This window comes from Rissa tridactyla, chromosome 1 (genome assembly GCF_028500815.1).
Source record: "Rissa tridactyla isolate bRisTri1 chromosome 1, bRisTri1.patW.cur.20221130, whole genome shotgun sequence".
NCBI classification, from domain to species: domain Eukaryota; kingdom Metazoa; phylum Chordata; class Aves; order Charadriiformes; family Laridae; genus Rissa; species Rissa tridactyla.
In genome coordinates, this window is record NC_071466.1 from 229415 (window position 1) to 256208 (window position 26794).

A 26794-nucleotide genomic window follows, 5' to 3' on the forward strand; every position below is an offset into this window, starting at 1 on the left:
GGGCCCACGTCTTCCCTAGTCTTGCCTTTACCCCTGACGTACTTAGAGAAGTTCTTCTTTTTATCATTGGTGCCCCTAGCCAGATGTTAGCAGAAGCCAACACCTCGTGGGCCCAGAACGAGGTGGGGGCAGAATAAAGCCAGGGGAGTGGAGGTTTGCGCACTAAGATGGGTGGCACGGTTCAGCAGCCCGGCAGTGCTGTGAGTGTTCCTGTAAGGCAGGAGTCCTGTCAGAGCTGGCAGCGGGTCTCCAGCGGGGGCAGCTGGTGTTCCCTGGGGCCAGACTCCTGCCTGGAGGATGAGCCGTGGCAGAGCAACTGGCAGCCCCAGCGGCAGGAGTCCCAGCTCAGCATGGACTCCAGGTGATACCGTAAGTTGGTGATTAAGGACTCTCTAAGACTCCATTTTGGAGGTTTAGAAAGCAGGCATTCTTTATTGCAATGCTGGGAGCACAGGGAATCACTTCACCTAGTGTGCGCGCTGAGTTGCTCAACTACAAAGGTTATAAACGATCAGAATATACATATTCATTACATTTCCCAGAAATGATTAACATGTTCATATTATCACCTAGAACTCATTAATATATGCAAATGTCTTTGACACGTGTGCATCCATGTCCATTAGTGGTCTTCCGGCGTCCTCTGGTGGTTGTCGCTAGGCTTCCTGACCATGTCCGCTGGTTGAACTCGATCTTTGCGAGTACTCAGTTCATCTTTTGGCTTAGTCTGCAACGCCTGTTCTCACAAAACTAGCTTATTCTAGCATCTCTCCCTACCTATTCTACTCAAGGAGACAACGTCTCAAGACTTCCTTCTATCCCACTAAACCTAGCAGATGTCTAAGCCATCCGCTTACAGAGCATTTCACACTGAGCTACATTGTTCCAGTCAGGAGGGAACCAGATGTTCTTTTAACTCGGTATCAGGAAGGCCTGAGGGGCTTCCACCCCACCGTTTTGTGCTGTTCAAGGATCCTGTATCACCAGCTGCTGTATCGATCCCTCCTTTTCTTTTGAGAGTTCGTAGCTTTTAAGCTTCGACCCTCATTATTAACAAAGCCAAAGCAATACTTACATTATTCACAAACTAAAGTTATACTTACGCTATTCAGAGTGAAACTGAAGCAATACTAAAGCAACAATCCAGTGCCTCAGACAGCTGCTCAAGAAACTTGTTGCCTCACCTGTAAAACTTCCTTCCTGGTAAGCTCTTTCTATAAACATCAGCTGATCGTTCATGGTTCGCACTGCGACTGGACTGCAGGAAATGGAGAGAGAGACGTTCCACACCATGAAGAAACACGACTTCCTAGTTTCATTTAAACACTTTTCCTCTCCTTTGGAAAGAACAAAAATGACAAAGATGGTCCACAGCTTGCAAAAAGATGAGGTTTTGCAAGGAGATATTCAATACATGTTATATTAATGCATTAAGATGTCTGTGTTAGAAAACTCAACTCCAAGATTTCAGACTATGCAAAATAAGATGGGAGACTGAGAGTGTCAGATACTTTTTTAGTATTAAATGGCACTAGAAACATCCCACTTAACAGAGGGGAGAGGAAGGCTGAGATTTAGGCCAAGATGACGATTTTGGTGTCCACCCATAAGCCAAGTATCCAAACTCCTGATCTAATCTATACAGTAACATAGTAAGGATGGGATTCAGTTGCCTAAACACAACTATCTGGTACCTTACAAGGGGTACAGGAGCACCTGGCCTCCAGCCACAGCACTCAGAGGGTGTGGCTCAGAGGGCCTTCCTATGGGGCCCTTAGGTTTGCAAGCATCATATGAATGTCTTACATACTCTGAAGCATCATCCTGTCTCCTTGAGGTGTGCTGAAAGTACAAATTCTGCCATCACCTACAACACTCAAGTGTAGGTGTCTAAATACAGACCTCAGTCCAACTTTTACTGCTACCCGCCTTTCCATGTATTACAATAATTTTAATGACAAGCTGATGCTAGTAATAAGCTTTGCAGCTGATACTATGCATCACGGGAAGCAGAATTCATCTTATCAGATATTTCCTGTCTCAGAGTTCGAGTGCTCTATTCTACACTAACGAGAGTCTCCTTGGGTAGTCACTGGAAAGAAAGAACTTCCACCCTGGGTATCTAAGGCAGATATACACACATATATACATATATATATAAAATATTTTTTTTTCAGACTTACTCTTTCTTGTCAACTTGTTCAAGTCTGCTATGAAATTCAGCAGCAGCCTTTGAGAAGTTCACCACAGCGGAAAAAAGAGGATCTAGAAAAGGAAGGACTTTGTGAGCAACTTCAGAGTATCTGCTGACCCCAATATACCTTTCAGTTGCCCAGTGAAAAACTACATTTGTTTTGCTGATATAATTGAATTAATTTCATTGATTTTCCATAATTCACTAGTTTCCCTAGCACAGACTTTAAAGAGCTGCACTAGCGGCAGTAATAGACAAAGACCTTGTGCAATGAGGTCAACAATAAAGCAGAATGCTTGATAAAGCTTTCACAAGTACACATCTTCCCTCTGCCGGGCAAGGAGAAGACTGGCTGGCATCGTAAACAGAGATCTCTGCAGTTTCCTTTTTCACAAAGGGGTGCAATGCAGCATTTAGGTATAAAAAGCCTGACTTACATAAAAAACACCAGTTCTTCCAGCAGGCTGTGGAAGGACAGCAGGATTTCCCTCTTGGAACATTATGCCCTATTCATATCATAACAGAAGAGTGTGATATGTATATTGAATAGTATTAGGTGAGGCGTAAAAGACACAACTGTCAGGGACCGCAGGGATAGACAAGGCAGATTGAAGTGGACTGCTCGCTCCACTCGTGGACTGGACCAACAGCACAGGAGGTGTCTCTGCCATGACCCTGCCTGCCATCGCACAGGGCTGCTACTCAAACCCCAGGATTTTGCCTGTTATGCCCGATGTCGTGGTTTTACCTCAAACCAGGACACCTGGCTATGTGCAAGCAGGCATGTCAGTTGCTTTTTCCTGCTCGGTCCCTGGCAGTATGTCCAAGACATGTGAAATAACTTAGCCAAAGAAGCAGCAGGCCTTTCTTTTAATGACAGCATCAGCTGCGATGATTTTCCTGTGGAAGGGTCTATTTAATACAGGCCTGGGAAAATTGTAAATTTATACAACTATTTCACAGAGTAAGTAAAAAATGGATGTTATCAGGAGAAGAACTTCTGGCCTTCCCAAAATTCAACTCAATTACAAAGAGAGAAGATTTACAACTTGTATATTTTGCCCACAAGTTTCAGAAAACTTTAGATAAACCTGAGTATCTTCTCTTTGATCGTACAGGAATATGGGGCATAAGATTAGCACATCTCCTAAATCCAGTCCTCTGTTGGCCCTTCACTGTTTATAAATTTATCACCGCTTTTTATAAGTGTATCCCCCTATTTGGTATGACAGGCTTTCTGTTCCCAGGACTCCTACTGAAAGCTGTTCTGCAGTCTCAGTTGCTCTTCTATTTCTAGGAAACTTGATCACCAGCCTACACTTGCTCGTTCTTGTATTAATATTTTTGTTTAGTTTACATAATTAGAGGCACAGATTTCATGTAGTGACCTATTCCGGGACTGCAGTATAGATAGATCCATGTCCCCTGGTGAGAATTTACACTTGTCCACAACTGTGGCAATACTTATAAGTTTGCCAGAGGACAGAGTTCTAGGAACAAAAAAAAGATGTATTAGTCAGAAGGTAGTTTGGGCAGCTTCTAAACTTAAATAAGAAAGAAACCCAAATACTGAAAATAAATCATTTAACAGAAATTTTGGTAGATGCTCTACTACTGCAAAAAGGAAGTCCAGACTTGGTGTTTCCTTACAAGATGTGTCACAGGAAACACAAGGACGTATGGAAATAAATCCTTGTGTTATGCAAAATCTGAGACCAGATGATCCATCATGCAAAGCTTCCTGTCTTGAGTGGCCTTTTCACAAAAAAGGGTGACTTTTCAAAATAGTCAAGAATTTTTTCACCTAAGCCTTTACACGAAGTTTTAAACTTTTTAGCTTTCCCAAAATGAGGATTTGATTTATTTCTAATGCTTTACACAACCCAAAAGTGTACTGCATCTCCAAAAAGCTAGTTTATGTCTCTAAACCATGGGTGCCTCAGATACCAAGTTAATTAGGACCAACTGAAAATCCTCCTTGGTACAGAAACACAAAAAGATAGAAAGTGAGAAGGAGAGAGAGAGAGAGAGAGAAAGACAAAGAGAGAAAGACAAAGAGAGAAAGAAAGAAGGAAAGAAAGAAAGAGGGAGAGAGAAAGAGAAAGAAGGAAAGAGAGAAAAAGAAGAAGGAAGGAAGGAAGGAAGGAAGGAAGGAAGGAAGGAAGGAAGGAAGGAAGGAAGGAAGGAAGGAAGGAAGGGAGAGAGAGAGAGAGAAAGAAAGAAAGAAAGAAAGAGAAAGAGAGAAAGATAGAGAAAAAGAGAAAGAAAGAGAGAAAGAAAGAAAGAAAGAGAAAGAAAGAGAGAGAGAAAGAAAGAGAGAAAGAAAGAAAGAGAAAGAGAAAGAAAGAAAGAAAGAGAAGAGAGAGAAAGAAAGAGAGACAGAAAGAGAAAGAAAGAGAGAAAGAAAGAAAGAGGGAGAGAAAGAAAGAGAGAAAGAGAGAAAGAGAGAAAGAAAGAAAGAGAGAAAGAAAGAAAGAAAGAAAGAAAGAAAGAAAGAAAGAAAGAAAGAAAGAAAAGGAAAGAAAGAAAGAAAGAAAGAAAGAAAGAAAGAAAGAAAGAAAGAAAGAAAGAAAGAAAGAAAGAAAGAAAGAAAGAAAGAAAGAAAGAAAGAAAGAGAAAGAAAGAAAGAAAGAAATTACTTACTGTGGAAGCATTCCTAGCCTGGGATCGAGAGTATTCTGCTGCTTCCAACCTGTTTTACATGCTTCGTTGCAATGTGTTCAAGTGCTCAGCAAATGGATGTATTTTTGCAGCAGAGTTAGAGAGGTGCTCCTATTGCCTACAAGTGGCATCCAGGCACAGAGACAGATATTCAGCATGTTTCCCACGGTCAGATGAAGGCTTTGGCTGAGGAGAAGTGGACACCTGCATCTCCCAAGTTCCAGGCAGTTGCCCTAAATGTTTAACTGGTCTTCTTTCTTAAGAAAGAACGTGAGAAGCAGGCTGATACTATCCCTTTGTTCTGCATTTGATTGTGTTCCATGACTGCTCATGAGCACTGCAATAATGCCCAAAATTAGTAATATGCATGAAAGTTACTATAACCCTCTCATCCATAACCCTCCCATCTATAATGTGTTAAACCCCTGTTATGTTTAGGAAAAAAAAAAAAAAGGCTCTTTATTATGATGGGAGAATTGAAACAGGGAAATAAGGAATGCAGTTTCAGAGCTGTAACAGATATATCATGCCCTTGCATAATTCTCATTAATGCAGGTAAGAAATAGTGTTGTGGCTATTACTCACCAAATGATACTTTGTAAGTTTTCAGCTGTTCTTCATGTTTCTTGGCCAAGTTATAAATTCTATTGCTATATCCTTTTAAGGCTTCTCCATAATCTCTACAGTCCAATGGAATGACCTGGGAATCTGCCAGTTCATAAACCAGTTTGCCTCGTAACTGGGCAATTGTAAGCTGTTTCTTGAAGGTGGGGTCATAAAACTTTTCCACTAACTCAAAGGTCTCATACACAGTGTGGTAAATGATAAACAGGATAATTGCTGAATTTGTCTGCTTTCTAAAAAAGAGCAAGCAAATTTGTCAGTGCACTGTGTTCTGACTGCAGGTAAGGGATGTATTGATCACTTAACGACTATGATGTCTCGCGCAGTTTCCAAATCAAAAAAGCTATTTGCTATAAAACACAATTTACTATCCTTTCATTTTTGTGTGTTTATTTTAAGAAACTGAAACAACCTGAATCCATGGACTGTTGCACAAGAGGCTTCCTTCTATCTACACAGACCTGCCTTCAGTTCATTGTACAGAGATTGCCCTCATTAAAAGTGAAAGCAGTGGGGGTTTGGATAGCAGAAATCCTCAGTCATGGCCCCTTGTGTAGTTATTTCTGAACACCATCACGGAAGATTTGTATATCAAGGGTCCTATTAATAGTATTGTGGAATGAAATATACACCTCCAATCAGATTCTATAAATACCTTTCTGTGAACTTGACAGTGTGTATAATATATGCTTCACTGAAATGTTTTATTCTCCAAACATTTAGGTTTCTTGCTAAATTAAGAAAAGGCACTGATATGCAAAGCAGCCAAAGATTCTTTGTAGCTTTTTTATTAATCACGAATAACTGTTTTTAAAAGATGACTGCTCAGCACTACCAAACTTCTTCAAGCAATGTGGAAGACTCACCCTGATCTTAGTGTAACGGACTCTGCCTGATGCAATTCCCAGTCGCTGAAATTAAGCTTCAAAATCACTGCCTGATCCCTGTTTGTTTATTCTACATGTGGAAAAGACCAATCTTAGTGAGACTGCTTACATTACAGTATGGTAGTAATTTATGCAAAATGCAGATTTTTCAAAGAAATGGAAGTCGGTTCTTCTGGAGGGTACATCAGGGACACTAGTAGGATCAGACACTAGATGAGTGGCAAGCTTAATTATTCTAACTGATGCTATTCACCACACTAATTCAGTATCCTATATTACTAGGAATATCTTTCAAAGGTAGCAATCCTGCTTATGACACTGACCACATTTAAAAAACAACGTACACATTATGCACAAGTGCCATAAAATTGTATCAGACATGTCTCTGCAATCTTAAAGCGTTAATCATCTATTTCCAAACTAATATGAATTGGGCAGCAATATATGTAAAGACAGATGTGTTTATATACTTAGCATTTTCTATAGTACAATCAAAGACTGATAAATAATTTCCACTGCAGAAGGCATGATCAGCATTTGTTACTTACAAGTAAATATTGCCATCTACTGGGTAGGTATGGCAAGACAGAGGAAAAGAAAAAGATAATAAAGACAGATGTAATATTCTAAGTATTTTCAAATATTTATTTAAGTTTTATATTGGTTTAAGTTTATATGTCTAGCCTGGTGAATAATTGGTGTTTCTCAGCTAAAGAAGAAAAATAATCCAGCTAAAGTTCTTCTGTTATTGTAAATTTCTGTAAGGAACTATTCGTATCAACTACGAAACATCAGATCTGGTAACTTTTTCAAAAGGAGGAAGTCTCAGCGACTCTGACGAATCTGGACACCCATCTGACCTGGGTCCGAAAGACAGGGCAATACACACAGAACGCTTTGGTCAAATCACACAAAGGGCAGTTCTATTTCCCTTATGTGAGTAACGACACATTTTGAGTAAGATTTAGCCCTGTGAGTCACTGGCTCAAACAGTGTTTTGGAGTTTTCATACCTTCAAATACGAAGTTTAATAGCTTCGGGTATAGATTTGTAATGCATTACATTTACATTCATTGTATAACCAAAGAATAAGTATCAAGAGAGCTTTTTAATTACCGCTCTAGGCAGTTTCTTTCAACTGAGCATTTGCTTATCCTAACAGTTTTGATATGATCTCATCCGGAGGGTGACTACACTGTATTTCAAACTCTTTCCCCGCCCTGGTCTTTTTTGATTGCTTTCCAAATTGGTTTTCTACTAACAAAAGGCCCTTAAAAAGTGTGAGGTTTCTCTCTATCTTCTGTGTATCTGCCGCCTTCTCTTCCCTCTGTCTACACAGACCTGCCTTCAGTTCATCGTGCCTTTAAGAACCCAGTCCGGATAAGCAGCACTATGTACCTTACTAACGATACTCATGGTTGAGGATGGGTCAATGATTTGGGCATATGAAATACACCCCTGCTCTCTGGGACTGAATTTGTTGCGGAAAACATCCACAAAATGTAGGTGCTGCCTGCTGCATCACACAGGAGCGAGATGGAACAGCAAAAGCACCGAACAGCATTGTAACAGGGTAAATTAAGGTTATACGTGTGTTTTACTCTGCGGTTGCAGGGCTTTTTGCACATGCAGCACGTGACTGTGGGCTCAGCTCAGCCAGAATTCCTCTTTTAGTCCCTAGTTGTTCCTGGGAGTTCCCAGCACTGAACTCAGTTTTAACACCGCTAAACTGAGTATTGCTGTCATTTTTACGCTCTTCCATTTCAAAAAGGGATGAGTCAAAGCACTGACATTTCCTATTCAAATAAATTTAACTGACTGTTTTGAGTCAACCAAGCACTGCTTTCATGCTAAATATATACACACACGTTTAATTTTTTGGAAACTGGTAACTATGTTTGAAACGGCTATTCTAATCAGTGAGTGGTATTTTACTAAGCCTTGGCTTTGTGGTAGATATTCTAATTAGGTTAGTAATTGTTATTTGATTCATTCAATTTATAACCTAACTAATAATTTGTAAGTCACATGAACTAAAAGTTGGATCAGTAATTGTTAACTTCATAAATAAATTGATATCTTTAAAACAAACAGTAGTGAGGTTCTGCAAAAGAATATGAAGGGAGGGAGCAAGCCTGTATATGCACACCTGAGGCCTTGCATATATGCAAAGGCATGTCTGCAACACAAAGAATTTCCTTCATTTACGAACAATGGAGATTGTCTATGTAACAAAAGGATGTGGCCACAGTTGCGGAGTCTTTTGTTGCGCAGCAGACGGTGAATACCATGGGTTAATTTTCCTCAAGATTTAGCAGATGACAGATCTGACAGCTGCAGAAAACATGAATGTGAGCTGTGAGGAATGTCCCTCAAGAAACCGAATCTAATTTAGGTGTCAAAAAGGAGGAATGCACGCCACCAGGATAAAGCAAGAAAGCGATAATATTAAACATTGAGGTTCAAACATGAATTGCCCTCATGGCTTTCTGATCTAGTACAGCTGCTTTTTCATGAAATATGGATTGACAGGTTACTATATATTGAATTATTAAACAAAAAACATTACAGAACAGCAGTAGCAATATGTGAACAACCCAAACATAGAAATTTATTCATGACTTGCTCAAGAGAAATTGATCTTTAAGTATCATTGTTTCTTATTCTTCTTAGTTAAAACAACTGTGTGTTTTTTCTTGACAGCATCTAAATATGTGCACAGATACACAGACAAAGAAATCACAAATATTTATACACAGTATACTTTTGTTACCGCTGGAGTTCAGGTGGGATGAAACTGAATTGCCAGCTCTTTAAAATCTCTCAGTAAATGATTTAAAAGATCATTTAAATTATGCTTTCTTCATGTAGTATCTCATAAACCAATAATAAGATGCAGAGAGTCTATTGCAGCTAGAAGCCAAACAGTTTATGGAAGAAAGAATTAGTGGAAATCCAAAGGAATAGAAATCTCAGCTTTGTTAGCAGAAGAATTATGGAATCCCTTTAGTGTTTGGAAGCATGTTTCTGGTTTTGTTCCCTCCTTCGAAATGTGTCATTTTGCTACGTAATGTTTTGGTTTCCTGTAATATATACCAATAAACTAAAAAAAAATAATAATATTAGAATACTTAGTTTTATAGATTTTCAAAGCTCTATCCACATATCTAAATATAACCATGTAAATAAAATTCTGACAGAAGAGCAAGACAACACGTTTCCGTTAAACCATTCAGTACTAATAAATTGATATAGTTCATCAGAAATGTGTTTCATCAGACAATTTTCTGCCTGCCCTATTTGTAATTTGGATTTTACAGACAAGCAATGAAACCTCTGGTAAGACCTGTATTTCTTAGCGGGGCTGAACAAGTACACTTACAGGGTTACGAACTCACCATGCCCAACAGGGAAAGGAAGAGAAAGATATTCAAAACCTCACTTCTGAATTTCTCAACATCCCAGCACCAGGCAGCAATATAGTCAGAGATCCCACTACAGAATTAATCAATTTTCCTGCCCCGAGATTCTACAATACTGGAAATTTCACAGGAATTTGGAACTATTCACTCATAGAATACCTACCCTTTCATTTGCCCAGGAGGATTAATTTCCACACAAAGGGCTGGGAGTTCTGATGGATCACAGCTACGGGATCTGGACTGTAGTTTACAGAAACTAAGGAATTTCTCAAATAGAAAGTTAGAAAATAGACCAATTTAGATTATATAAAATGCTATCATTCTGTTAAATGAAGGGATGGATTTCCACAGAGAGACCACTGAGGGACGTTAGCTTTGAATCAAGAGTTATTGCATTTATGTTGTAAAAAGTTAGGTAGGTAATTTGTATAAATATATGAGGGCCTCACAGCACCTGAAGGAGTCTGTTGAGCTCCAATTTTATCTTGGAGCTATTGATTGCAGTCTAGGAATTGATGCCACTGGGTACTGCAGCCGCCTGCAACAGATTTTCAAGTGTTGCTTTCTTTACACTATTTTTTATTTACCTCAGCCCATTCTGTGGAACCCAACAATCCAAATTCTTCTGCGTCCCAGCTAGCAAAAATAATAGTTTGCTTAGGTCTCCAACCTGCAATCACATAGTTAAGCTTGAAAATTCAACTTAAAGTTAGAAAGTTTAGTGAAAAATCACCACGGTTAATTGAAATAACTTTAAAAAAATAGCACCTAATCGGTATAGCAGTAAAAAAAAATCCTCTCTAAACTCCTTAGAGGAACACACTATTGCAGAGGCATTCCTTCTTAATGCAATATTTTCATTCCACACCACTAAGAGGGTACTACTACACTGATGAGAGACGTGAGGGAATAAATTCAGCCAACTAAGATGCAATGCTACGTATGCATCTCTTAATTGAATTTGCATCTTTCATAATGAGAAATACAACTTTCTGTAGCGGTAAGAAGTTAAATCGACACAACTGCTTATGGGAACACTCAACACAGTTCTCCAAAGCTGCTGTTTTCCATATCCATCATTTTATGTCTGCAATAAGTAAGTTACCTTCCATCTTCATTTTACCAAAACTCTGTACAACCAGCTGCACCCGTAGTTGGATTGATACCACCAAATACCCAGGAGTCTCTACGGCCTCCTAAAATAACGTATCTGCCTGGAAACAAATACACAACATCAAGCCTTAACTAAAAATGCATTTAGGTTACCTGTATTTCATTTGATTGCATCCCTACTTCTTTCAAACGAAATATGAAGTTTGATACCAGTGCTACAAATTTATTTTTTAAAGTAATCTGCAAGTATATACGTAAAGTCAATAAATATTTTATGCATATTTTTCCACTTAAAAAGTTTTTCATGTAGACAGCCTGCTACTTAGTATCAGCAATAGTATGTTGAGGTCCCAAATCATCACTAGTTTTCTGTACTCTGCGTTGTGTTAATTTTTGCAAAGGCAAAATGTATGAGTGATGTAATGTAATCTGAGAAACCTACTGTAAAATGATAGGCTTTATAAAAAAATTCCCTGACATCTATCATTCCAGCATTTACATCCAAATATATTATTGGGAATGACAATGAAAAACAGTGTGTTGGGAGGGACAGGACAACTATTAAAGGTTTCTCATAATCCGTATTATCTGGCTGTCTAAAAAACTTGAAGCTTCTTGCAACATGAGAACAATTTACCAAACACAAAACAAAGAAGGAATAAAAAGCCACAAGCACTCACTGCTCACCTGGTTCCACAGCTCCTCTGAGGATGCCAATGACGTTGTAAATTCGTGTTATTTTATTGTTTGTGTGAACATGCATTCTGACTCTTCTGAAAGGAAACGCAGTACAGAGTAGCCATTTCTGACTGAGAAGGCAATAAGAAGTCAATGTAATCGCTTGTGAGCCAGGACGTTCGTGCTTCTCTTCTGCTCTGTGTGTTCAGCACTGACCATGCTGCATCAGTGTCCCATTTTTCATTTCAGGTTAACCAGAAAGATGCCTTAGAAACAACAAGCCTATGAAGAGGGACAGTCTATAAACTTTCAAACATTTACAGAATTTATTGTACTGTTATTTATGTCAGTCAATTGGATAATTGTGTAGTAGAGGAGTTAAATGAAAAGCACATACAGTAATGAATTTTGACCGAAATTATAATTGTGGATATACATACTTTTATAAAGAATACACTTTGGTTTCATAGCATAATTCTGTGTTATAAGATAGAACTTGGAGAGAAGGTCATTAGAAATATTCATCCAGGAATAAACTGAAATCTCTGTTTAGGACAGCAGATCTAAGTGATCAAGATTTGTCAGTCCTCCATCCCCTACTCCTCCCCCCCAGTAAAATCCACTTTTGAAGTTTTATAAAAAGGAAGGAAATTCAGGTATTAGGAGAGCTAAAAATAATGTAGTATTCAGCCCATCTTAACCTGTAGAAGAAACAAAGCATCAAATAATGCTTTTTTTGCATCTGGCAAAACACCAAGAGTTTCACATTTGAAGTTATCTTCTCAGCAGCAAACCTGCACAGCTGTCAAAATCAAAACCTACTTCAGGACAGCTACTGGATCTTTGCCCAGAAAATAACTGACACCAGCGCCTTGAGCATCCATATACTTGCACACTTCCCACGTGCAAGTGACTTTCTACCAAGACTCAAAAGATTTGTTTCTATATGGAGCTACTCTGAGAAAGAGGTATATGTAGGATTAGCCCGTATTTACAAAAACTGCCACCCGATCAAGCAGGAAGTGTTAAAAAGTGCATTCAAAAATATTTCCCACGTATATGTTTTGTGGATGAATCATATTGTTTCTTTTCTCACTGTTGCTCTTCAAGACATTCCAAATAGCACCTTGCTTATATCGAATATGCTTTCTTATTTATTTATTCTTACTTTATTCATTTTCAGCTAGTGTTAACGCAGAGCAGGAAAGAATAATGACCACTGAAGTCTTTATAAAATTATATATTCAGACATACTCTTGTTTTGCAGGAGGTGGAGCAGTGATAATGACGCACCATTTTTACACACTGTTCATTGTGGTCTGCTACCAGTCCTCACAGAGTAATATCTCATGTAAACTGAAAGTATTTTTAGGTGAAAAAGTGACAGAAGAGTGATCTTTAGCTTTATCTATTGCAGCTTATCAGTTATAAACAAGGAAGAATGCTATGACAGTCCCTGACATCCAGTCAAACCCCCGATCGCCAGGTGCAATTGTCACGCGGCTTGGTCTGCAGGAGAGCGACTCTGTTAGTGCTGGAGACCTGGACAGTTGTATTTCTCTGTTAGAGCTGACAAATGTAAACCACCAACACAGTATTGCTAATCCAACTGGTCAAAGGCTGGCTCCTCCCAAGCGAATTAGGAAGATATATGTGCTTTGGGGTCTTCTGCGCTGTTATTGTTCAGGGCTTTCAACCACAGGGCCTACCAGCTTCGGGGAACAGTTGATGGGCTCCCAAATCATTGCCACACTTCTCAGCTCTAAGTTCACAGAAACCCTGGGAGGCTCCCAGTGGAAAGGGACACACGCATAGAAGAGAACTACTGAATTATCAGCCCTTCTGCGTTCAACAGCTACAGGCTCGCTGTCCTATTGTCCCCTTGGTCATCAGAAACAGCAAAGAAATGACCAAAGCTTGAAGTGAGGAGGAGGTTTAGGGTTAATTCAACAGTAGTAATAAAATGTCTACTTACTGCTATATAGCCATTTTTTAAAGGACTAGTGAAACAACGTCTGAACCTTAAAGTAAGGATTAAAGTTGGAATGACAGGGCTGGACCTATACCCTCTGAATATGTCTGTCCATTGACATTGGGGACACTGAGCAAAAACATAGTTTTGATAATTTATTTTCAAATTCTAATAGCTATCATCAAATGTTTCACACTGAGAAGAAAGTCAATTTCTCCAGAATCTCTCTAGATGCATTGTTTCACAATATTTTTCTTGTGGAGATTTTTTTTTTTGCAATATTTTATAAATAGGCAAGTGTTAAAACAGACCTTGTAGAAGAGTTGTCTGCAAATCCTGGCCCTATGTTATACGACACGTTGAGATTTCCCTTCCAGCTGCTGTCTGGAGCTGCGGGTCCTCCCATTGCACTGTTAAGTGAAAACCAAGACAAATGTAGTTGACCAGTAGGCTAAAACCTTAAATTCCCTTAATGGTTACTGCACCTAAACCAAGGTGGGTTTACAAAATTCTTAAAAACATTATGCCAGAAACAGTTTGCTTTGAATTGTCCACATTTTCTGAAGTATGCATTACTTCAAAAGAACTATAAATACAAGTAACAGCATAGATTTTACCATCTTAGTATAAAAAAATTTGCTGAACATTTGTAAATACTGGCTTCTGGTGAGGAGGACCGATGTATACTCACTGTAATAATACTTCTGCATCATGATACCCAATGGGATGAACTGGGATTTTGGGAATCCCTACACCTTCATTAACTTTCTACCTGAAAGTGTACTCTGAGAAACCAGAACAAAACGTCAAGTTTATAGCGTTCTTAGCAACTTTCACCAAACTGGAAATACTTTTGAACAGTGCAGCCACACAGTAGCCACGAGCATAAATCAATTTTTTAATTCTTACATAATTTCTTAGACATTGTTTCTAGGAAACCAAAATGTAATGACAGAGCCACAAACCCAATAGCGCATCTGCACAACTGTGTATGAGAAGTCCCCACATGTGATGCAAGGTGAGATCTGCTGTCCATCCGTATCATTACATCTCCTCAAAGTTGACTGTGGGACAACCACGCCGGAGTGTGAGGTGAAGAAAGCCCCTGTGCAGCCTGTTTACAAGCTGCAGAGGACATCCACAGATGGATTTACCTATGTAGAAGACAGAGAACGTCTCTCTGAATCTGGTGGGCCAGGCACACGCATTCTATTGGTTTTTTAAGTATGGTGCTGTTTTATGCCCCCAACAACGGTCACACAGGCCAGTGAGCTTTCCAGAAGCACCCCTGTGTTCCCATCCCCTTGGCAGACAGGCCTGCTGCGCACTTTAGTTCAGACTGAGTTCAGGACGCCTACAAGGACAAGACAAGCACACGGTGCCAAGTTTCACAAGACTCCAGGTTACTGTTATTTTTAATACAGAAATTTTAGTCCCTGTAAAGAGGATTTTAAATTGATTTTCTGCTTGGAATTTAGGATCAGCAAGGAAACATACCTCCAAGCAAAGCTGTTAGTCCTCTTTGATGGTAGACTATAGTCTAGTTTAAACTGGTTCTTTTGAGAAACACAGGCATTTAAAAATGGCTATAAATTCTCAGCCATTTTCTACTGCTTCACAGGCTGTAAGCAGCTTTTCTAAAACTTAAAAGGCTGGGCTCATACAAAGAGATTTTCCTAAAAACTTACATTCCCTTCCCAACTCAAAAGCCACCAGCTGAAATAAGCAGTTGAAATGACAACTCCAACACAAAAAGGAAGCCTACACAGGGTGGAAGCAAGTACAGGTAGCCTGGGAGGAATACAGAGAAAATGTCCGAGCAGACAGGGAAGAGCAGGTTAGGAAAGCTAAAGCCCAGATAGAATTACACCTGGCCAGGGACATCAAGGGCAACAAGAAAAGCTTCTATAGGTATGTCAGCGATAAAAGGAAGACTAGGGAAAATGTGGGCCTTCTCCAGAAGGAAACAGGAGATCTGGTAACCCAGGATATGGAGAAGGCTGCAGTACTCGATGACTTTTTTGCTTCGTATTCACTACCAAGTGCTCTAGCCACAGGCAAAGGCAAGGACTGGGAGAATGAAGAACCACCCACTGTAGAAGACCAGATTCGCGACCATCCGAGGAACCTGGAGGTGCACAAGTCCATGGGACCTGATGAGATACATCCATGGGTCCTGAGGATGAAGTTGCTAAGCCACTATCCATCATATTTGAGAAGTTATGGCAGTCTGGTGAAGCTCCCACTGACTGGAAAAGGGACATATAACATAACCCCAATTTTTAAAAAGTGAAAAGAGGAAGACTGGGGGAACTAAGGGCCAGTCAATCTCTCCTCTGTGCCCAGAAAGATCACAGAGCAGATCCTCCTGGAAACTATACCAAGGCACATGGAAAATAAGGAGGTAATCAGTGATAGCCAACATGGCTTCACTAAAGGCAAATTGTGTCTCACAAATTTGGTGGCCTTCTACGACGGGGTTACAGCATTGGTGGGTAAGGGAAATGCAAATGACATCACCTACTTGGACGTGTGCAAAGCATTTGACACTGTCCCACACAACATCCTTGTCTCTAAATCGGAAAAGCATGGATTTGATGGATGGACCACTCGGTGGATAAGGAACTGGCTAGATGGCCACACTCAAAGGCTTGCAGTCAATGGCTCAATGTCCACATGGAAACCAGTGACGAGTGGTGTTCCTCAGGGGTCAGTACGGGGACCAGTGCTGTTTAACGTCTTTGTCAGTGACATGGACAGTGGGATTGAGTGCACCCTCAGCAAGTTTGCTGACGACACCAGGCTGTGTGGCACGGTCGACACACTGGAGAGAAGGGACGCCATCCAGAGGGACCTGGACAGGCTCGAGAGGTGGGCCTGTGTGAACGTCATGAAGTTCAACCAGGCCAAGTGCAAGAGCCTGCACCTGGGTCATGGCAATGCCAGGCACACATACAGGTTGGGCGGAGAATGGCTTGAGAGCAGCCCTGAGGAGAGGGACTTGGGGGTGCTGGTGGACAAGAAGCTCAACATGAGCAGGCAATGCGCGCTTGCAACCCTGAAAGCCAACGCATCCTGGGCTGCATCGAAAGAAGCGTGGCCAGCAGGTCGAGGGAGGTGATTCTGCCCCTCTGCTCCGCTCTGGTGAGACCCCACCTGGAGTACTGCGTCCAGCTCTGGAGTCCTCAGCACAAGAAGGACGTGGACTTGTTGGAAGGGGTCCAGCGGAGGGCCACGAAGATGATCAGAGGGCTGGAGCACCTCTCCTAGAAAGAGAGGCTGAGGGAGTTGAGGTTGTTCATCCTGGAGAAGAGAAGGCTCCAGGGAGACCTTAGAGCTGCCTTCCAGTCCCTGAAGGGGGCCTAGAGGAAAGATGGGGAGGGACTCTTTATCAGGGAGTGTAGTGATAGGATGAGGGGTAACATTTTTAAACAGGAAGAGGGTAGATTTAGATGAGATATTAGGAAGAAATTCTTTACCATGAGGGTGGTGAGACACTGGAACGGGTTTTCCAGAGAAGCTGTGGCTGCCCCATCCCTGGAGGTGTTCAAGGCCAGGCTGGATGAGGCTTTGAGCAGCCTGGTCTGGTGGGAGGTGTCCTTGCCCAGGGGACGGGGTTGGAACTAGATAATTGTTAAGGTTCCTTCCAGCCCAAATCATTCTATGATTCTATGATTTTATGACATACAGGTAGAATTTAGTCTTCAATAGGAAAATTAATAAAATAATTTTAAGCAGCTTTTTACTTTGCATCTCTACTGAAAATAGATTAATTTCTAGTGCCACAATAACTTTCAGCACCAATTTATAAAATGCTTGATGGCTCAGGGTACAGATCTTTCACTCACCTTTCGCAGGATAACCTGGCGTTAGAGGGTCCCCAGCTCCATTCTGGTTTAACACATTCCCACGCTGGGCTCCTCCACCTGGAAGGTTCCAGCCGTTTGGATAGGGATCTACTCCTGGGGCGCAATAGTCAGCAGGATCTGAATAAAGTATGATCCCTTGGACTCCTGCTAATATGGCATTTTTAATCTGTGAAAACACTTGCTTTTAAGAAAGGGCTTTTTTTTTATGCAAAAAGAAATCTGAATGTTGCAATTTACTTTCATGGGGATGTAGCTTTAGAAGTTGTATATGTGGAAGAGGGAAAATGACCACAGACTCAGCAGAAAATCAAACCACAGCCAAACACAGTATGTTCATTATTTGCATCACACCTTTCGTCATAGCTCAAGGCTATGAAATAAAGCACAGGGAATGAAACTGAGGCACAAAACCTGACCAATATCCCCACTGTCCCACTATCACCAATTTTGTCAGAATTGTCTAAAGTCAAAAGAATTAGTTATTCAATCTCTGTGCATCAGACTCCTTGTCAAATACTTACCTCTTCAAAATACTGCAGTTCCATGGATGAAAAGTATTAAAAGCCCTGGCTCTATAAAGTACTCAGTTCCCTAAACTAATCTCTTGCAAGAATTGCCTAAGGAGTTTGCAGTCATCTCAGTCTCGGGAGATTAATGCATTCATCTGTTTTTATTGTTTTGGAAGTTACTCTTAAAATGCAGCCACAATGGACACATTGCAGGTGTCCTCTGCTCATGTGTTCCAACTTACAGCCTTCACTAACTCCCACCGGCTCTACCTTGAGCCCTCTTTGACCCACAGAGGGAAAAATGAAACACAAGCCTTACTTTGTTTCCTCTGAAGATCTTCCCATATCTGGCAATGACAATCTTTCCTGTACAGTTAATTCCCATTTCATGCTCCAGCTTAAAAAAATCTTCAGTGCGGCCATAATTCACATATACCAGATCTGCCTGCAGAGAAAAGCAGTTTCACGGCAGCTGGCCGTTCAACCAACAATATACCTGTTCTCAGAAATACACAGTTTTATTCACTATGTATGATATAGTTATTTTTTTGCATTTCCATAAATGAGAACCAGTGCCCATAAAAACAATAGCAAAAGATTTCCTTAATATTCTATAGGATGCATTGGCTCAAACTCCTTACCTTTCTATGTTACCCTTCACTTAACAGCAACCCTATAAACCGAGGTTGGAAATGAAGCCAATGCACTTTGCTAAACTGACAAACTTCTGTGGACATGAAAAAATAGTGGTATCTCTTGCATACACAAACACTATTATATGATTTCATTCATCTGCGCAATGCAAAGTTGTCTCTGACTTGCTCTTCCGTGATGAATGATCAGATTAAGTGAGTGACTTTTGTAGCCTTTGAAGACATTCACTTAATCCAAAATGTCTTCCAAATTGATTTATATATTGCTATTTCTACTTGTGACTTCAGCAAGTCCTCTCCATACGATTGAGTAATATGGAGTAACCTGAGGTGTACCCAACATTTTCCATAAAGATAAAAGCTTTTCACTTGTTATGTGATTTGCTCTTTTTGAGCTCTAATAGGAGACTTCTAACCTTCACACAATATGTGGACTAGCTGTCCTTACGTGTTTTCTTATACTAATAGTTAATTAAAACTACTACAAGAAATCTTTTGAGAAGTTGGAGCAATCTATCCCAGCAAGTGTTTTGCAATATATGACTTCAGCTAATAATACTCTTACATAATTTGTTTTTTCTTACCTCTAGCACACCTTGTGCTGAAAAAGCATTATAAGGTGGCAGTATGTCAGTAACATTTTCATACCTCTGTGGAGGTGGTTCAAACAACAACGTATTGAAAATCTATCAACAAATAACAGAAGTCTTTGGTCAAAGACTCTACCTCCAGGCACGAGTTCATACACTAAGCTTAGTTATTGCCAATGATATGCTAGTTTCCATAAATTGTTAGTAAAAAATATAATTCTAACTAGCGCACATAAGTTCAAACAAAAAAACAGCTAGGGATACATAGCTGAATTGTTATAACAGAGCGCAGGTATGAATACAGAGATAGATCCCTTGTCAGAAGGCACTGCCTGAACCTAAGCAAAGAAGTAGCTGAAAATTGCCAAGAGGTGGTAACAGTAAAAAGACACCTAGTTCATGCATGCCATCACAGGTGTTTTTTGTGATTACTCTCGCCTGTATTATAATTCCCCTCTTCACCTCTTTGCTAGTTACGCCCCAGTTAAACACGCTGCCTTTCATCACTATCACTCATGTAACACTCCTGTTGCCTCAAGGTTCACGTCCACTTTCTCACCTTTTGAGATTATAGCTGAGAGACTGTGTTAGGGAGTTTCTGGAATAACTTCTCCATTCTTTCACCTCTAAGCTCGCGTCATCCCCAAGCACACATTCCTTAGCTTCTACCAGGGTTCTTCATCCCTACCTATGCTTCTCTAGCAGTCCCATCTCCTCTCCTCGCTCAGGCGCCATGTCAGATTTTATATTTACTTCTTTATTCCCATGAGTATACAAAATGGAGAAGGTGACTCTAGACCGCCTGTACATTATTACTTCCAACACTAACTTAGGAGACACCACTGGAAGCCAGTAGGATCAGGTTCAGATGAAACAAGGCAGTGCTTCCTACAATGGATAGCATCCGTGTGGCATTCCTTACCTCTCAGCATGTTGTGGAAGCAAAAATTATACACATGTTCAAGCAGAGTTTGGACAGGTAGTTGGAAGAGAGATCTAACAAGGGTCACTAACTGCATAAATACCTGGAAAAGAGGTCTAAGGAGGATTCTTAAAGAGACTAATTGCACCAAGTTCAGAGAACCCCTGACCCGAAAACAGCTGGACACTGGAAGGATTGCATGCCTTACATGCTTTTATTTGTTCTTAAACTTCCCTGTGCAGCCACTCAGGGCTGTTTATGGCAAGAGGATATTAGCCTAGATGTATCCTTAAGCTGAACCAGTAGGGCCAGTCTTACACCTTATAATCTGTTGGTGTTAATTGCAGCCTCTCCACACATCCGCTTTCTGCTGTATGAGACACTGAGATTTCAGCCACTCTGCTGTTCTGTTACACAGTCTGCAAAATCATTTCTAAAAATGCGTTCCCTTTGCACTGGATTTTTTATCATATTATAAAACACATGCTGGGATGAGTGGATGGTAAAACAGAGGAAGACACTCTTTCTTTAGAGAAGTCTTAGATAAACGTAGTTTAACCATTAAAAAGGTCACCTCATTCCCTTGACCGTCAATTACTGAGATGTAGTTTGGCTGCTTTTCATTTGGATATGAAAGCAGCACATCATAATGAACGAGTTCTGCTGAATCCAGTCCAAAACCCTTCCACTGGCCTTGAATTTGTTCGGCAAGTAGAAGATTCTGTTCAGTTCCGGCGAGGTGAGGCAACTTCGTAAACGAGCTAAAATAAAATAGAAAAACGCAAGTAAGCAGCAAATGCAGAGAAGCACAACAGTGAACTCTGATCAGTGTGTATAAAGCTTATCTTCAAGCTACACACGTGGAAAGTAAGGTTTTATACTGAAAGTCTGAGCTGTATAACATGATCGTTTATCAGGGTCTGCACCAGCATAAGCACAAAATGTAGTCAGAGCAGAGGATCTTTCCTGAGGCCTTAAGATAAGTCAGCTGAACCTTTCTCTTTGCATAACAGAAATAGCCACATCTACACACAAGCAATGAAAATCAGTGCCAAAGACATTCAGCTAAATAATATGAACAGTGTGCAAGGAGCAGAAACAGATAGAAAAAAGCTACACATTCAGAAAGCAATCCTCCAAATAACTCTCGTATCTGATTATGGGTTTGTCCATTTTTGGCATAACATGTACTAATAAGTTTAACTTGAAAATCATTATGTCAAATTATCTGCACAGATTTGTTCTTTTTTTCTTAATCAAAAGCCTGAATAATAAAAGCTTTCTTAATAACATTTACATCCAGATCAGATGTAACAAATAATGGTCATAAATAGTCAGAAACAATATCCAGCCCCTCTGGGCTACCCTACAGAAATCTGACTACAATTTGTTTGGCCCGCTGAACAACAGTTATGGTGAACGCTGATCAGTCAGCTGGGTACCACGCACCAGCTTCGAATTCCCAACAGGCTACTTGTTAATGGCTGCCCCACAGATGTCAGTTACCGTTAATTACCATTAATTAGCGGTACCAAGTACCATCAGTACCACTTCAACTTGTCAGTTCAGACTGTTTTCAACCAATGTAACAACTTGTTCTTCAGTATGCGCTTCTTCAGCTTCCAAATGGGAATGCTGCAGGAGACGATGTCCAAGGCCTCGTTAAAGTCAAGGATGTTTCAGCCACTGTAACATCTCCACGGATACATATAGACAGTCATTTCCTTACAGAAGACCATCACCCTGGATCAGGGTGATCATATAAACACATAATAAAAAAACGCTGACTGTTCCTAACTGTCCTTTGTGTTTGGAAACAGATTGTAGAAGGATGTTTGGTCACCCTTCCATGGATTGAAGTAAAACTGACCTACCCATAGTGTCCCCAGATTGTCCTTCTTGCCTTACTTAAGGATGGGCACAACATCAGCTTTTTTCAGCCACCAGAACTTCAATCACCAGAACTTCTCATAGACAGCAGCCTTGCAGTCATAACATCCAGCTCTTTCACGTGAATCCAACCTGGCCTCCTGGATTTGAATGAATCTAGGTTCTTGATGTAGACCACAACCTTCTGCTCTCTGCTTTTGTCTTTCCTTCTCTTTAAACTGTGTGGGTATGCACCAGGGTTCGGAAGCAACCTTTGACAAAGCTTGTTACCTGTCGTCTTCTTGCCTTTTAATTGTCTAGAGTATTCTAAGTACCTTTTAATTCCTTAAGTACCCTAGTTTAAAAACTACATATGCCACCAGGAAAAATAGACTGAACAACGTGTGATGCCTTTTTTCAATTTTTCCCTTCCAGTTTCATCCTTTCCAGAGCTACAATTCAATATCAAGGTGTCTGCACTTTCTGAGACTCAAAGTTTGTTTTCCCCACTTGATAAAAACAGATTTAGTAGTCTAAATAACTAAGAATGGGGATCAAAAATTCTTAAGTTCACATTTTTTATGCTTTTAACAAACTTTCTGGATAGTGTATTAGGATAATTTTTCTGCAGTTCCTGCTTTTTATTTGAATTTAGGGGGGAAAAAAGACCAAACCAGTATAAAACATGTGGCCCATCATCAAAGCCAGCAGACAAACCAGAGACCATACATACCCTATGGCCAAGAAACTTTAGCATAATTGCAGAGCTATTTCATGCTGCCATCAATCTCCGTGTTGCCTGGACTCTCACTCAAACATTATCTTCAGAAACTCTCAATCTACTGAGAGGAACAAGTACAAAATAAGATAAGGCCTATAGACTTAAAAAGCTAATTGATATTAGAAATTAAACCTTTTAGTTTAAGAATAAATGTACAGAGATAAAATTTGTCAGCAATCCTTTGATGTTTATGATGCAGTTGCTGACTTACATACTGAATATCTGCATGTTACTAACCAGAGGTTATATTTGTTTACTTTTTGTGTGAATATATTTGTTCCTCTGTAGAAGATATAAATATGCACAAGAATGATTTTTTTTTCATTTCCAGTGAAATACACGGCAAAACAAGAAGGTATTTCTCTATCCCTAGCACTTTAGATGATTTGAAAGAAACACGTGGATGCACTAGGATGCTAAAAAAGCGTATTTAATAACAATTGCATCACGCAAGACTTAACCAACCATACACACACATTGCACTGGGACAGGGCCCGTGACCTTCTGAAACAGAAGACAGGGAATAACGGGACCTCAAGCACCCAATTAACAGGACATTATCCAGCCTGGCCACACTAAAGGAATTATCAGTTGTAACTATACATGCAACTCAGCGCCAGGCAAACTTTGAAGCATTTTGAATATATTCATTTTCTACTTCGACTAATTGGGTTATTAGCTACTCAAACTGAAAGTCTAAGTGGACACTGGACAGATTATCAATCAAATGTAATTAATAGCAATCAGCATATCTCAACCACAGCAAAATCATCTCAGTCTGAGACAAAGCAAAGTTATGTGATGTTAGAGTTTCGGACGCTTGTGAAGAAAAACCAGACACTTACACTGCATTAAATCAGGACTACAGAAAATCATACTAAAACGCATGATAAGCACTGGCAGTAACGCCCCTTGAGGGAAGCACTCTTAAGAGTACAACCACTCCAAAAGGTAACTGCAAAAATAGGGAGAGGAGGACAGAAGGGTTGTGAGTCTCTCCCTTCTTGTACAAACCAAATACTTCCAAAGCATCTAAAGAGCTCTGCTCTCAGAGGCCGTTCCTTGGAGCTGATGTTATCACTTTCTGGCTTTTGCAACTGATAAAATTATTCCAAAACCAAGCTGCGCAGGACTTACCGGAGGAATTGCTAGGTGTTTTCTGCTTTCATTTCAGCCACAAGTTTCTGTCTCACATTTTGACAGACATCAGACGAGTCGGGTGTTTTCTCGGTCAGTTTTGTAAACCATCCTGAAAATTTGAAAAGTTTGAATTTGAAAAGCTTGCTGCTTAGGAAGAACCTCGGTCCTCAAATATTTGAGCCCATGTGCAACCTAAAGTACTGAACAGTCTCCCTAAAACCACGACAACGAACAGGGCTTAGAGCACCCTCTGTCAGCGTTTGCTGGTTCAAACATAGAAGTGAAACAGAGGAGTTAAATATAGTTCATTGACTGAACTGTCAAAAAAGGGACATATTAAGAAGAGCACACCCTAAATATCTGGTAAATACAGTCCCCCTTTTAAGGCAGATTCACCTCTCATTAATTTTAAACTATAGTTTAAATTCTCAGTTAACTGTTTGCAGTGGAAAGATTGAACTCCTGATACTCATGATGAAATTCCCTTATTTAATTTATACGTATATTTAAAAATACGTGCATAAGAATGTTTAAGGTGAAGGTCTAAGACTCAACAGCCGCCCTGCCAGTTACACATCTGGGGAACGGTGGGGTTAGTCTATTTAATAACTAAAGGAATAAAGCTAACTGTGACCCTTGTCAGTTTGAAAAAGTTAAAGATTTTTCATTTGCCATAAATCTGAGAGAGCATACCAACTACATGAATTTGTCTTTAAAAAAAAAAATAAAATCCTTTTACAATTCTAGCTAGAAAAATCCCAAACTGTGCAAACTGTAATCACAAAGCCAAGTGTATGTGCTGTCACATGCACAATACATATGATCCGTTAGACTTAAATGCAATTGTAGGAACACTCTGAACATAACAGTGATACTGGATGGGACCAAAGGTCCATCTTTCCCAGGATTCTGTTTTGGAGCATGGCCAAAAGATGATGTTCAGGGAAAAGGGTAAGAATAGCTCAAGTATCAGAAATTTGCAGCTCAGGGATCTCCTAAATCAAATTAATAGTTTTCATATTTAATAACCTTCATGGATTTTTCTTTCATGCTTTAGCCTTAGGTGTGTGCTACAACACAAGTTTAAAAAGCACAGATGCAGACATGCAATTTTAGACTCAAAATCAAATGCTGCAAGTGAGTGCAGAAAAGAATCTAGTGTTCCAGTGAAGTTCATTGCACATAATGGAAAATTCAGCAACTCCACTCTTGGCTGTCAGTCAAAACTCCTCCTCCTCTATGTTCTGCCTTTTAATTTCTGAAATAGCAACTGAATAGGAGCATTTAAACCCATCTTCAGCAAAAATCAGGAAATACAAACAACAAAAAAATAATCCTGGAGGTTTTACAGTCACAGAAGTCTCAAACTCTTCTATTAATCTCTCCTTTTTGAATGTCTGACTACCCATTAGACTGGTAATTACCCATTACCCATCTGACTACCATTGGACGCTGTCAGTTCACCAGGGCTCTTCTTGGGCCGAAGCACGCAGCCGTAATATTCCTCACTCCTTAAAGACCAAAACTGCTCGGGAGAACAACCCTTTAGAAAAACAGTGGGACGAGTATTTTACAACACCCCTGAGAAGCAGGAAAAGCTCCCCGATGGGGAGTTAATCACAACAGGAGTCACACGTAAGTATCTGTAGAGGGCAAAGCTGCGGGCGGAGCCCTGGGCTCTCCGTACTCACCTGCAAGAAAGCCCAGCAGGAATCAGCCCAGCAGCCCGCGGCAGCCCAGCCACGTGCAGAGGGTGCCCCTGCTCCTGGCCATATGGGCACCGGTGGCCATCAGCTCTGCAACCTGCACAGAGGGCAGGCAAGCAGCTGCCTTCCTCCTCCTCCTCCTCCTCCTCCTCCCTCCCACAGCCTCAGGGCTGCCCCGGCTTCAGCGATTCTCAGCTCTCCTCCTGCCCAACCAGCCTTAGGCCTTGGATGATGATGATTTGATTTTCTGAGTGCAATAAAACACGCCCGTTTCTTTGTCTCACTCCCAAGACAGCTTGTTTGTAGCTGTATGTGTATCTCAGCATCAAATATGCATCTAGCCTGTACACCAAGCAATGCATAAGGGCTAATTTCTCCTAATTATCAGGACTTTCTGGTTTTGAAAGTTCCTGTTTTAGGCTTAATCACAATCAGTATTTGTTCCAGTGGAAGTGGCCAAGAGATGAAATGGAGGAAGGGAAAAGTTGTTTTCTCTTTACCAAGGAAGCACTGAATTGTTCCCCTTTGTAATCCGTGGTTACATTAATCCTTGGCAAGTGATGAATACTTAGAGCAGGTCAGAATATAATTTAGATTAGCCAATGGAGCCACTTCCAGACGTCATCCAATTTGCTACTGGGAGAAGCTGCAAAATTATTTCCTGCATTTTCTAGCTTTTTGCATTTTGGATTACAAGGTTTTTAGGATTAAGTTTCCCTTGTCTAATTCAGCCAAATCCAGCACCCCATGGGAAAGGACACATCTTCAGCCCAGGGAAGAGTCAAGATACCTTCACAGAATCATAGAATCATCGTGTTTTGTACAAACTTACCCTGGCCCTGCACATCACTCCCTGCTGCTGAGTTCCTGCACAGCTACACGGAAGCCAAGCCTGATCTTGCTGGAACTGAGGACCTGCCCATTTGAGACTAGTTATCTGGCTGAAGGGAGGACAGCTTTTCTGGGAGCCTGGACATGCTCTGAGTTCTTACCACTCACTCCAAAAAGAGTCCAAATTAGATACATCTTGCCAAAGAAATGGCAGTGCTCCAAGTATCAAAACTTTCTTAAATAGACTAGGTTGAGCTGAAAATATTCAGAAACAGCTGAAAAGACTGGTTAACGTCCTAATTACTTCATTAAGGTTTTTCAGAGATCAGAGAAGAATTACACCACTTGGGCATTCTGCACCAGTCACAGACAC

General features: G+C 40.4%; 1 pseudogene; it reads right to left on the minus strand.

The window, feature by feature from the left end:
• Positions 1–463: 463 nt before the first annotated feature.
• LOC128918360 (N-acetylated-alpha-linked acidic dipeptidase 2-like) lies at positions 464–25657 on the minus strand (annotated as a pseudogene).
• Between the last annotated feature and the right edge of the window lie 1137 nt (positions 25658–26794).